The sequence below is a fragment of the Schistocerca cancellata genome, chromosome 5 (genome assembly GCF_023864275.1).
Source record: "Schistocerca cancellata isolate TAMUIC-IGC-003103 chromosome 5, iqSchCanc2.1, whole genome shotgun sequence".
Lineage (NCBI taxonomy): Eukaryota > Metazoa > Arthropoda > Insecta > Orthoptera > Acrididae > Schistocerca > Schistocerca cancellata.
The window spans coordinates 166823369-166838643 of NC_064630.1; positions in this window are offsets into that span (position 1 = coordinate 166823369).

Consider the following 15275-nt stretch of genomic DNA (forward strand, 5'->3'; position numbering starts at 1 on the left):
GTCACTTATGATCCAAGTCAATGGATGCTGCTTATAGACTCGTCATAACATAATCTGAAAGGTGTACTTTTATGTAAAGGAAGTGTGTTGAAATACACGTACTATGAAGAATATTCTTGGACAACTTGTGGAGGTATAAAAGTGATTGACATGTTACTTAATTAACAACCTGATGCACAAAAATATCGTGTTTCATTTTTGAGTGAAACAGTCTTGACAAAGATAAGCACTGAAAGGTAACTAACTGGCCCAGAAGAAAAACCATGCATCCCAGTTCACAGAATACCATAAATCAATCAATTGTTCAAGCAATCAAATACTATTATCATCTCCTCACGCCATGTAGGATTAATGAAACAGTTCACTAACGCAATTTCAAAAGATGTTGATGCTTCCTTTACCTGTTAATAAGATTTACGAAGCTATCTTATGGGATATTTAAATAAGGGATCTTCGTGGAGCAGCAGATAAGAAATTTAACGAAAGACAAGCTGCTTGGAAGTCAATGAATCCAGAGGGGAAAAAAAGGACTTCGGTTTCGTTTAAATAAGTAGTGGCCAACTTGTTGGGCAACATCAAGCATCCAATTTGTACACTGAAGAGGCAAAGAAACTGGTACACCCTCCTAATATCGTGTAGTGCCCCCGCAAGCACGCAGAAGTGCAGCAACACTGCGTGGCATGCTCTCGACTACTGTTTAAAGTAATGCTGGAGGGAATTGACACCATGAATCATGTAGGGCTTTCCATAGATCCTTAAGAGTGCGAGGGGTTGGAGACCTCTTCTAAAGAGCACGTTACAAGGCATCCAAGATATGCTCAATAATATTCATGTCTGGGGAGGCTCGTGGCCATCTGAAGTATTTAAACTCATAAGAGTGTTCCTGGAGCCATCTTGTAGCAATCCTGGATGTGTGGGGTGTCGGATTGTCCTACTCGAATAGCCCAAGTCCGTCGGAATGCCCATTGGACATGAATGAACGCAGGTGATCAGACAGGATGCCTACTTACGTGTCACCTGTCAAGGTCGTATCTAAACGTATCAGGGGCCCTATATCACTCCAATTGCACACGCCCCGCACCATTACAGAGCCTCCACCAGCTTGAACAGTCCCCCGCTGACATGTAGGGTCAATGGGTTTAAGAGGTTGTCTCCATATCCGTACATGTCTATGTGCTCGATGCAATTTGAAACGAGACTCGTCACACCAGGCAACATGTTTCCAGTCACCAACAGTCCAATGTCGGTACTGACGGGCCCAGGCGAGGCGTAAAGCCTTGTGTCATGCAATCATCAAGGTCACACGAGTGGCCCTTCGGCCCCGAAAGCCCATATCGATGTGTTTCGTTGAATGGTTCGCACGCTGACATTTGTTGATGGTCCAGCATTGAAATCTGCAGCAATCTGGGGAAGGGTTGCACTTTTGTCACGTTGAACGATTCTCTTCAGTTGTCGTTGGTCCCGTTCTTGTAGGATCTTTTTCCGGACGCAGTGAAGTCGGAGATTTGATGTTTTACCAGATTCCTGATATTCACAGTACACTGGTGAAATCGTCGCAAGGGAAAATCTCCACTTCATGGCTAACCCGGAGATGCTGTGTCCCATCATCGTGTGCTGAGTATAACACCACGTTCAATCTCTCTTAAGTCTTGAAAACCTGCATTTTGTCTACAGTAATCAACCTAACAACTGCGTCGGACACTTGTCTTATATAGGCGTTGCCGACCGCAGCGCCGTATTCTGCCTGTTTACATTGTACACTCCTGGAAATGGAAAAAAGAACACATTGATACCGGTGTGTCAGACCCACCATACTAGCTCCGGACACTGCGAGAGGGCTGTACAAGCAATGATCACACGCACGGCACAGCGGACACACCAGGAACCGCGGTGTTGGCCGTCGAATGGCGCTAGCTGCGCAGCATTTATGCACCGCCGCCGTCAGTGTCAGCCAGTTTGCCGTGGCATACGGAGCTCCATCGCAGTCTTTAACACTGGTAGCATGCCGCGACAGCGTGGACGTGAACCGTATGTGCAGTTGACGGACTTTGAGCGAGGGCGTATAGTGGGCATGCGGGAGGCCGGGTGGACGTACCGCCGAATTGCTCAACACGTGGGGAGTGAGGTCTCCACAGTACATCGATGTTGTCGGCGGAAGGTGCACGTGCCCGTCGACCTGGGACCGGACCGCAGCGACGCACGGATGCACGCCAAGACCGTAGGATCCTACGCAGTGCCGTAGGGGACCGCACCGCCACTTCCCAGCAAATTAGGGACACTGTTGCTCCTGGAGTATCGGCGAGGACCATTCGCAACCGTCTCCATGAAGCTGGGCTACGGTCCCGCACACCGTTAGGCCGTCTTCCGCTCACGCCCCAACATCGTGCAGCCCGCCTCCAGTGGTGTCGCGACAGGCGTGAATGGAGGGACGAATGGAGACGTGTCGTCTTCAGCGATGAGAGTCGCTTCTGCCTTGGCGCCAATGATGGTCGTATGCGTGTTTGGCGCCGTGCAGGTGAGCGCCACAATCAGGACTGCATACGACCGAGGCACACAGGGCCAACACCCGGCATCATGGTGTGGGGAGCGATCTCCTACACTGGCCGTACACCACTGGTGATCGTCGAGGGGACACTGAATAGTGCACGGTACACCCAAACCGTCATCGAACCCATCGTTCTACCATTCCTAGACCGGAAAGGGAACTTGCTGTTCCAACAGGACAATGCACGTCCGCATGTATCCCGTGCCACCCAACGTGCTCTAGAAGGTGTAAGTCAACTACCCTGGCCAGCAAGATCTCCGGATCTGTCCCCCATTGAGCATGTTTGGGACTGGATGAAGCGTCGTCTCACGCGGTCTGCACGTCCAGCACGAACGCTGGTCCAACTGAGGCGCCAGGTGGAAATGGCATGGCAAGCCGTTCCACAGGACTACATCCAGCATCTCTACGATCGTCTCCATGGGAGAATAGCAGCCTGCATTGCTGCGAAAGGTGGATATACACTGTACTAGTGCCGACATTGTGCATGCTCTGTTGCCTGTGTCTATGTGCCTGTGGTTCTGTCAGTGTGATCATGTGATGTATCTGACCCCAGGAATGTGTCAATAAAGTTTCCCCTTCCTGGGACAATGAATTCACGGTGTTCTTATTTCAATTTCCAGGAGTGTATTTGAAATGCATACCTATACCAGTTTCTTTGGCGCTTCAGTGTTAACACCATGGGTAAAGCTGTGTTGCAGAGTTTCGTGAAATTAAGATTTAACATCAGTGTGAGTCCTCGTTGTACTCATTCACATGTTTTCTTTTTTTTCCCTGAGGACCTTGGCGCTTTCAGTGAAGAACAAGGAGAACAGTTGCACCTGGACAATAAGGAGATGGAAGAGACACCAGGGAAGGTGGAATGTAAATATGACGACTCACTACTATATTATGTTCAGCAGAGATGGCAAGGAACAGCAGTTTCTCTCCTTGTCAGATAGAATGTGATGCTGTGAAATAAGCGAAGGAAAACGAACTTCCACGTGCTGCGTTTTTGCAGTAACTATTGGCATTTTTGAATGAAAATATACCATTGTCTACTGTAGTGCTGTGTTTAGTGGTACTTCGCGAGGTTACAAATTAAATAATTTATTTTGATGCAATTAAAAAAAAACACATAGAAAATATGTGATTTCATATAAAACTACAGACGTGGTCTATACAAATCTGCCCTAATACAGAAAAACCAATTTACGTTGGAAATAAGAATGTAAAATACTTTAAATATCATCTTGCAATCATAAAACATTACACCAGAAGTTTTAAAATGCAGCATAGTGAAATTAGACAAGAACAGGTAAGCTTTGAAATGTGGTGCCACAGAAAATGCTGAAGATTAGATGAGTAGATCGAATAACTAATGAAGAGATACTCAACCATACTGGGGCAAAAAGAAATTTGTTTAGCACAACTTGACTAAAAATATGGATCGATAGTAGTACACGTACTCTGGATTTAGAGTGGGTGTGGAAAGGGGAGCAGGTAAAACTTTAGAATGAGTCCAATGAGGAGGATACACGTTGCAACAATTATGCAGAGAGCGTCCTTGCACAAGAGAGGTTAGCTTGCATCAAATCATCCTTAGGCCTGAAGAACTCGACAACAACATTGCCGTAATATGATTCTTGCCTGCCTTCACAGTACGATGTGTCAATATAAGTCTGGTAAAAATAACAATGTCACACTTCGTGAACAACAAATCGCAACACTGAAACTCGAAAAGCAAGTGTACATAGAGCTGCTAACACTTACAGTCAATAAAGGAAACGCGAAGTAATGTTATATATTTATGGAAATCGGTTCAACTGTGAAGAGAATAAAAATAATATATGAATATGCAATATGTACGAAAATGAATATTTCTTATGATGCGCATTATTTGACGCAGGTGAATCATTCTATTTCTCACTTCTAAAAAAACTATCCTGTTTACTCCGAATACGAAACTAAAGTCTGCTTTTTCTCCGAATGTTTAATTACGGTCTTATACCGATCAGCTGTGTCATTCTCAACATAAAAGAGCATTTTCGAAGGATCTCACAAGGAACCCTTTGAGTGCGAGGTCGCAAAAGGCGTATGATGTTTACAGTATTCGGCGTTCGTCATACTGTCTACCATATGACAAAAATATTGGCTGTTGATCGGAACAGCGGGACGATCTGGAGGTATCCAGTGGTGAGCACTGCATGAGGCAATGGAACGCAAGTGAAGAGCGTTAGTAGTGTTGATACAAAGCAGAGCAATAACAACAATAAACAAAGCAAACACTGCATTATATCTACAACAACAGTGGCCGAAGTTGACATTTCATCAGAAAGGAAACCAAAGAATTTCACAGAGTGAGAGTGAAATGGCAGATTAAATATTAGTTTTCCTGAAAGATCAGTCAGTGAACTGTGTGGCGTCGTGTACTTTCGACTGTGCGGACAATGTAGATGACGAATACAGTGATTATGATGATGATACGTGTCTAACAAGTGAAAGTGATTTGAAACAGGTGTCGAGGCAGGTATTTTATCATAGTTGATAGACAGGCAGCCACAAATCCCGTCTCTAGTGAAGCGTACTAAAGGACTATCATTGTCCAACGACCAGATTTCAAATAAATCCTTAGAAATATGAACCTATAGTGAATAAGAAAAACTACGGACATTCAAGGAAGACTTGTTAAAAAGGCCGGTGTTTGTACGATTCAAGGATTCTCGATACAATTTACAAGATATGCGTGATAGTGATGTACTACGTCATGCACATCAAATTGCGGGCGACATAGATTATTGCAATGATTTTAAGGGAAGCAGTGTATGGTTGCATAACTTCAAACAGTGCAATAGAATTATAAGAAATGAGGTAACTAAATGTCAAACAAAGCGTCAACTTGGCGATGCACAGCAAATTGCGGGATCTGTGCGAAAATTTGTAGATGTGATAAACAACCTTATCCCATCGTTTTGTGAGGAATTTGTTTTCAACTCCGAACAATTGGGATTTGAGGAGAAAATTCATATTAAACGAACACTGTAAATTGGATGTACCAGTAGAGTTGTAAGAAGCTCAAATAACATCAACGACTTCACGCATTCGTTGACAGCTATGCCGACTTTAATGCAGATGAAAATTGGTCGGAAAGTTATTTAAGGTTCTGCCCTTCCCCCTACGATTGTTTCTCGTGTACGTGGTGTTACAAGGGAAGTAGAGAATATTTACGTCACAGGAAGCAAGAGTCGGAAGAGAACTACACATATGGTATGAGCACTGTCTATTGACCAATAACTTGATACCCAGCATGATATAAAATTCATGCTCCCTTAGAGCAACCTATCCCTCCTGAAAAGTTCGTAACACTGCAGCTTATACCACCAGGAACCACTGAACAAATTCAGACTCTAGATGTTTGTTTTCTCCGTGCATGCAAAACATACTATCAAACTAGATGCATGTACGCCTTAAAGGGTAGCCAGTTTCACAATAAGCTCCACGACAGAGTGTTTCACATTCGCTTCCGTGCCATCACATTCTAAGAGTTTTCGTCACCAACACGATTCTATACACATTCTTTAAGAGTGAATATCCAGCTGAACGTCCTGCAAGGTTTCTAACTCCTAACGAGTTCTCCTTCGATCTTTGTTGTGTGAACCTTTGTGACCATCGTGGCACAATTATTTTCATTTGGTGTTCGTCTTGTAAGTTAATGGTTTCTTTAGAGCATTTATTGAATGTCCACTATGTCCATTTTGTGAAGTATAATACACACATCCCATTGAAGAATGATCTCTGCACCTCCCAGACACTCATTTTCCGTCGCCCTGCTGACGCAGATGTTGAATCACTGGCAGCTAATATTTTTCCTGTCATAGTTGTTAACACAACATTTGCATGTGTTCCTTACTGAAGAGTAAACATGCAGCCTCGCACTCAACGAATCCTTGTCGTCAGCATAATTTGGGAAAATAAAGAGTCATGAGAAATAAAAGTAGAAAATCGCTACGAATCCTACGAAATCCAAAAAGACAGAAAATTGTATTTCGGGAGGGGGTGAGAAGCAGAGGAGAAAATAAGGACCCTGGATCTGTGCCTGACAACGTTGTTCCTAATCTTCAATCAAATCAAAGCGAGACAGATGGGAAAATGTAAGTAAATTGTTTATAATTTCGAAAGTAATCTCCGTAACTGATTATACGTTTATCCCACTGTGGCAGAAGACGTCCAATGCATTCATGGAAACATTTGCCGTTGAATATGGAACCCTAACTGTACCTAGGAGTGCACTTCTTCTTCTGAAGCAAATCGACGGCGACGAATGCCTTTCTTCAGGGTAACACCCACCATAGAAATCGCAAGGGGAGGAATCGGCACGGTATGGGGGATGTACAAGGGCTTCCGAGCAAACTTATGCAGCACAGTAAAACAACGTTGGCAACACGTGGATCCGCCCACATTATCCATATACACCCGATCTCTCATCACGGAGTTTCCATATTTTTTGAACCCTCAAGAAAGACGTTCGTGGCCGTTGATTTGTGGGAAGAAGAGCAGGTCTGGACACAATCATGATTCCGCAGCAGCCGCCAACATTTTTTTCCATGAAGTTGTCTTAAAGTGGGTTATTGCGATTTCTTTTGAGATAAGAAACAGTTTGCTTACCTTTCTTCCCTCTGCCCTTTTCCATTTGACAGCTGATTATAGAAAATGATCGCATGAACAAATTAGTTTAAATAATTTTTTGGCGTACCAGACGTATGCAGTTATATTTCAGAGTACCACTTTACAGTATGGGGTATTGGACTGCGAGGAAGACGTGGCTTCTCCAACACGCAGTCCTTCAACGAGTGTCGGTCGTCTGCAGCCGAGACACACGGGTCTGGGTAGGTTATTCAGAGAACGTGCGACGAACTGTTCCTTACGCGCCATTGTTCCGTATTCAGCCGCCCTCTCCCTTTGAGACGGCTGTCTTCCGCAGGCGTGCTTTTACAGGTTTCCTCTGAGTCTGGGCGCACATTCCGCCTGCTGTTTCCGACCCACTTGTCACTGCGCTCTTCTTTGATGTCCCTCACCGAGCACAGCCCGACGAGTGGGGCGACGCGACCCGCCGTACGTGAGTGCGGGATTTTCTTTTAAAATTCAGAAAGTTTGCTTCTCTCCTCCTTATATAACTCCCTAAACATGTTCTACAATATTCGCGATTACCTCCAAGTCTTAGACAGTTTCGCTGGGATATCGTTCTTTGTGATTAATCCAGACTGTTGATTTATGTCAAAAATGTTGTAGCGATGTCCTTCTGAATGTATCTGCTACACATTCCGAAACAGACGAAACTTAAAATCATTATTTTAATTCTGTTGAAGGCCTGTAGCTATGTCAATTATTACCAAAATATTAAACTGCATCATCCTAAACGTTTCTTCATACGTTCCATACTCCCGTTTCAGGAATATATTCACAGTTTCGAGACATCCAGATGTTACCAGATGTTGTATGTGACGTCTCTGTTTGTATTGTCCTGCCTCTCTTTCCCTGCAGAAATCCTTTTCTCTTCTCACACACGGCTACAGGGAAACAGAGGCAGAACTTGACACACACACATACAACACGCAACATCTGTGTAAAACCCACACCTTTTAAAGTGGGTACGAATTCCTGAAATGAGTCGTGCTACCTACGGAAAATCGTAACTGAAACAGTACATCGTCCTTTAAATCAATTCCTCTGCATCACTGCACCTTACTGAGTCAGTCCAAATACAACAAGATGGGCTTCTCTTCAAAATTGCAGAAATTTTGCTACAATTTTCAGTTCATATAGTTTTCCACAATTCCTCGATGTCTTACGTGATATGTGTATTGATGTTAGTTATTATAAACTGTGTCGCGGTGTGTACAGTAGGATCTGCAGGGTTTACAAAATGAAATATGTAGTTAAATAAGGTATTACGAGTACATCAAGAAAGAGCCGGCCGTTGTTGCCCAGCGGCTCTAGGCGCTTCAGTCTGGAACCGCGCGACCGCTATAGTACCTGGTTCAAATCCTGCCTCGGGCATGGTTAGTTAGGTTTAAGTAGTTCTAAGTTCTAAGGGACTGGTGACCTCAGGAGTTAAGTCCCATAGTGCTCAGGCCAATTTGAACCATTCTTTTTTTTCAAGTAAGATGAAAACACACAATTTTTCTTTATTTATGAATTTCTTCAATGCTTTCTTTCCGAAACATATTGCACGTTTTTAGAAATAATATACGGTTATTCAGGGGTTCCAGAAGAATATTTATTTTTCATGGTTACATGTTTATTTCTCAATATAGTCACCCTGGGGACGAAAACACCTCTCACAACGAGAAACCAGTTTGCCGATACCGTCACTGTAGAATGTTTGTTGATGGAGCCACATCTCTGCTTGCACCCCACCATCACTATTAAGTGTTCTTTATGTTTTGGAAGCAGATGAAAATCGGATGGGACCAAGTCGGGACTCTATGAAGGGTGATCGATGTCAGTGTACCCAAGGTGTCGGATTGTGCCGATGCCCCAGTACTCGTGTGTGATCTGGCTTTGGCATGCTGAAGAAGACGGTGCTCTATGGGTGGACGAACTCTTCGATAGGAAACACGATTACAACACGCTGTTTCTCATGCAGCGACTGCTTAACGTTACACACCGCCGTGTTAGATGCTACAGTCCGGAGCCGTCTAGTGGTAAAGGGCTGCAAATATATTGACAAGAACAGTAAAGACGTAGGCCCTTAATACAGTTTGTTTTATTTTTAAAAAGTTTCATAGTTTTTACATAAAAATTAGAACGCTTTGTCCTCCAGCACGCCGTCGTTCATTGTGTTAAGGATATGTTTATTCGTGTCGTGGATTAAATTGCCATAATTTTTGATGGTATCTTCATGGGACAAATATCTTCTGAAACAGAAGTGTACGTAGGCTCAAACCCATACATTTCCAGCAGCCTGTAGAAATCGTGTGCTCACAAGACAGAAGGCGTGTATGTTGTGGTAACCACTGGATTGGAGTTATTTTATATGTGGACGATTCTGTACACTTTATATCTGATTCCATATATTGGTGTATGTAACGTGTACGAATCAGCCTACAACGGCAGCATGTGGAAAAACACATGCTACTACGAAAGGAATCCTTCTGTTACCTGTACGTCGCATACATCTCTAACTCATAAGTCGTCTACCTTTACCTCTTCAGTTCCAATAGCGGGAAAAATATTTATCCCCCTAATATTTCTGCTACAATTAATTGACGACACAGAGCGCTTAAAGTTGTTGCAGTAGATAGCGACAGCTTGCAGAAGGTGACGAAAGTATTGGCTCAAGCATCTTCGGCGTTACATGATTTCTGTGTACGGATGAAAGTCACCAATCCATGTATCCTATAAGACACGCAGGCGCGAAGAGTTTAATACAGTCAACGTTCATTCCTGGAGAATGACTGCGAAAGGGCTTAACAATCAGACCAAAGACACTGCTTGAGTAATGCAAGTTGATAGGAACATGGCCGTCGTGAAAGGAACTTCTCCGTGGCCAAAAGCATGTGCCAGTTAAACGTGGAAATTCCTAACCCGAAGTGTTATGTAAGAACTTGTTTCGTGGGTAAACTAAATGACTTACTGAGTTTTACCGCCACAACGTATTGGAAGGAGAGCTTGGAGAAACATGTATGCCATGACAATAGAAGGGTAAGAAGAGCAGTAAGCGTGGTTACATAGTGAATGTTGCTTAAAGCAGTAAAGGAGAACACTTCGAAAGTTTTCTGTTAGAGTGTTGGATAAGAGAAGGTGTCTCACTAGACGCTAGTGCTCTGAGCCGGTAGGTTTCTCAGTGTCAGCATCTGCAGCAAACACAACGAATCGGAAGTAGTAAAACATAACAGCCGAGCCAGAGAATCAGTTGATTTGTTTTTGTATTTATCGCATGTGACAGTTGTATTCACAAGCGCCAGACATTTCATTCTCTCCCATCCTTTCATTATAAATAACGTCAGTTCTATACTCTAGTTGTAAAATCTTGAGTAGTATGAAGTTTAAGGAGCGCTTCAACTGAGAAGTAGCAAGTGGCCATCAGAGAGTCAGGTGCAGATGTCTTTCGCAGCAGTTGGTACGGTAGTGGAGTGAAGTGACCGGTGAATGCTGACATGCGAGAGAAGATTCGTGGGAACGGCAGAACAGACTTGCAGTTTGAGAGCCGGAACGGTATGCTTTCATAAAAAAAAAAAAATCAAGCAAAATAGGCTAAAAGTATGAACCAATGGATGAATATATTCATAAATTCGTTCTTTTAATTCGATCAGTAATCAACTGAACCTGAGTCGAAACAAGGCCCCGGGAGTAGACAACATTCCATTTGAACTACTGATGGCATCGGGCGAGCCAGTCATGACAAAACTCTACCATCTGGTGAGCACGATGTATGAGACAGGCGAAATACCCTCAGACTTCATGAAGAATATAATAATTCCAATCCCAAAGAAAGCAGGTGTTGACAGATGTGAAAATTACGGAACTATCAGTTTAATAAGTCACAGCTGCAAAATACTAACGCGAATTCTTTACAGACGAATGGAAAAACTGGTAGAAGCCGACCTCGGGGAAGATCAGTTTGGATTTCGTAGAAATGTTGGAACACGTGAGGCAATACTGACCTTACGACTTATCTTAGAAGAAAGATTAAGGAAAGGCAAACCTACGTTTCTAGCATTTGTAGACTTAGAGAAAGCTTTTGACAATGTTAACTGGAATACTCTCTTTCATATTCTGAAGGTGGCAGGGGTAAAATACAGGGAGCGAAAGGCTATTTACAGTTTGTACAGAAACCAGATGGCAGTTATAAGAATCGAGGGGCATGAAAGGGAAGCAGTGGTTGGGAAGGGAGTAAGACAGGGTTGTAGCCTCTCCCCGATGTTATTAAATGTGTATATTGAGCAAGCAGTAAAGGAAACAAAAGAAAAATTCGGAGTAGGTATTAAAATTCATGGAGAAGAAGTAAAAACTTTGAGGTTTGCCGATGACATTGTAATTCTGTCAGAGATAGCAAAGGACTTGGAAGAGCAGTTGAACGGAATGGACAGTGTCTTGAAAGGAGGATATAAGATGAACATCAACAAAAGCAAAACGAGGATAATGGAATGTAGTCAAATTAAGTCGGGTGATGCTGAGGGAATTAGATTAGGAAATGAGAAACTTAAAGTAGTAAAGGAGTAAAATAACCGATGATGGTCGAAGTAGAGAGGATATAAAATGTAGACTGGCAATGGCAAGGAAAGTGTTTCTCAAGAAGAGGAATTTGTTAACATCGAGTATAGATTTAAGTGTCAGGAAGTCGTTTCTGAAAGTATTTGTATGGAGTGTAGCCATGTATGGAAGTGAAACATGGGCGATAACTAGTTTGGACAAGAAGAGAATAGAAGCTTTCGAAATGTGGTGCTACAGAAGAATGCTGAAGATAAGGTGGGTAGATCATGTAACTAATGAGGAGGTATTGAATAGGATTGGGGAGAAGAGAAGTTTGTGGCACAACTTGACTAGAAGAAGGGATCGGTTGCTAGGACATGTTTTGAGGCATCAAGGGATCACAAATTTAGCATTGGAGGGCAGTGTGGAGGGTAAAAATCGTAGGGGGAGACCAAGAGATGAATACACTAAGCAGATTCAGAAGGATGTATTTTGCAGTAGGTACTGGGAGATGAAGAAGCTTGCACAGGATAGAGTAGCATGGAGAGCTGCATCAAACCAGTCTCAGGAATGAAGACCACAACAACAACAACAACAATCAACTGAAAAACATAAGTTTTGTGGATAAGTTGCCAGTAGTTTATCCGTCCGGCAACAGGCGCGAAGGCTTTCAAAATGCTGCAATTTAGCGTGTAGGGAAGAAAGTCTTGGATCTGATTTGGTGAAGAAAGGTTAAACATACATGTTGGCTACGATGAAATTGTTATTTTCACTCTAGGCTTGCGTTAATCGATACGTAAGAGGGAATACAGAGACTTTTAAATTAAACCACATCACCGGCGATTTTTGTGTTGCATATGTCACTGGAGCGTAGGTGGAGGCTCCAAAATTGCTTATGATTTGTTCAGCTCAGGAGGAGAGTATATTTGACAGCCTCGCATAAATAACAATTAACGGCATTCATTTTCAATATTCACGACGAGTGCACAATAACCCGCGACCCATATTGTCCACCAGATGTAATTCAAACTTTTTCCAGCCAAAGAGCGCTATATCTGCGAGGAACAAGAAGGAGCAGATAAAACGGTATTTACGTCGCCAAGACCAGACCGACGTCAGTCCGTTGTTTAGAAGCCGTAAGTATTCACTCCCCCCCCATGAACCATGGGCCTTGCCGTTGGTGGGGAGGCTTGCGTGCCTCAGCGATACAGATAGCCGTACCGTAGGTACAACCACAACGGAAGGGTATCTGTTGAGAGGCCAGACAAACGTGTGGTTTCTGAAGAGGGGCCGCAGCCTTTTCAGTAGTTGCAAGGGCAACAGTCTGGATGATTGACTGATCTGGCCTTGTAACACTAACCAAAACGGCCTTGCTGTGCTGGTACTGCGAACGGCTGAAAGCAAGGGGAAACAACGGCCGTAATTTTTCCCGAGGGCATGTAGCTTTACTGTATGATTAAATGATGATAGCGTCTTCTTCGGTAAAATATGTCGGAGGTAAAATAGTCCCCCATTCGGATCTCCGGGCGGGGACTACTCAAGAGGATGTCGTTATCAGGAGAATCGGGCAGGTAGGTTAGAAAATTTGAAAAGGGAAATGGATAGGTTAAAGTTAGATATAGTGGGAATTAGTGAAGTTCGGTGGCAGGAGGAACAAGACTTCTAGTCAGGTGACTACAGGGTTATAAATACAAAGTCAAATAGGGGTAATACAGGAGTAGGTTTAATAATGAATAGAAAATAGGAACGCGGGTAAGCTACTACGAACAGCATAGTGAACGCATTATTGTGGCCAAGATAGATACGAAGCCCACACCTACTACAGTAGTACAAGTTTATATGCCAACTAGCTCTGCAGATGACGAAGAAATTGAAGAAATGTATGATGAAATAAAAGAAATTATTCAGATAGTGAAGGGAGACGAAAATTAAAATAGTCATAGGTGACTGGAATTCGAGTGTAGGAAAAGGGAGAGAAGGAAACGTAGTAGGTGAATATGGATTGGGGCTAAGAAATGAAAGAGGAAGCCGCCTGGTAGAATTTTGCACAGAGCACAACTTAATCATAGCTAACACTAGGTTTAAGAATCATGATAGAAGGTTGTATACATGGAAGAACCCTGGAGATACTAAAAGGTATCAGATAGATTATATAATGGTAAGATAGATATTTAGGAACCAGGTTTTAAATTGCAAGACATTTCCAGGTGCAGATGTGGACACTGACACACAATCTATTGGTTATGACCTGTAGATTAAAACTGAAGAAACTGCAAAAAGGTGGGAATTTAAGGAGATGGGACCTGGATAAACTAAAAGAACCAGAGGCTGTACAGAGTTTCAGGGAGAGCATAATGGAGCAATTGACAGGAATGGGGGAAAGAAATACAGTAGAAGAAGAATGGGTAGCTTTGAGGAATGAAGTAGTGAAGGCAGCAGAGGATCAAGTAGGTAAAAAGACGAGGGCTAGTAGAAATCCTTGGGTAACAGAAGAAATATTGAATTTAATTGATGAAAGGAGAAAATATAAAAATGCAGTAAATGAAGCAGGCATAAAGGAATACAAACGTCTCAAAAATGAGATCGACAGGAAGTGCAAAATGGCTAAGCAGGGATGGATTGAGGACAAATGTAAGGATGTAGAGGCTTATCTCACTAGGGGTAAGATAGATACTGCCTACAGGAAAATTAAAGAGACCTTTGGAGATAAGAGAACCACTTGTATGAACATCGAGAGCTCAGATAGAAACCCAGTTCTAAGTAAAGAAGGGAAAGCAGAAAGGTGGAAGGAGTATATAGAGAGTCTATACAAGGGCGATGTACTTGAGGACAATATTATGGAAATGGAAGAGGATGTAGATGAAGATGAAATGGGAGATACGATACTGCGTGACGAGTTTGACAGAGCACTGAGAGACCTGAGTCGAAATAAGGCCCCCGGAGTAGACAACATTCCATTGGAACTACTGACGGCCTTGGGAGAGCCAGTCCTGACAAAACTCTACCATCTGGTGAGCAAGATGTATGAAACAGGCGAAATACCCTCAGACTTCAAAAAGAATATAATAATTCCAATCCCAAAGAAAGCAAGTGTTGACAGATGTTAGAATGTGAAAATTGCTGAACTATCAGTTTAATAAGCCACAACTGCAAATTACTAACACGAAATCTTTACAGACGAATGGAAAAACAAGTAGAAGCCGACCTCGGGGAAGATCAGTTTGGATTCCGTAGAAATACTGGAATACGTGAGGCAATACTGACCTTACGACTTACCTTAGAAGAAAGATTAAGGAAAGGCAAACATACGTTTCTAGCATTTGTAGACTTAGAGAAAGCTTTTGACAATGCTGACTGGAATACTCTCTTTCAAATTCTAAAGGTGGCAGGGGTAAAATACAGGGAGCGAAAGGCTATTTACAATTTATACAGAAACCAGATAGCAGTTATGAGAGTCGAGGGACATGAAAGGGAAGCAGTGGTTGGGAAGGGAGTAAGACAGGGTTGTAGCCTCTCACCAATGTTATTCAATCTGTATATTGAGCAAGCAGTAAAGGAA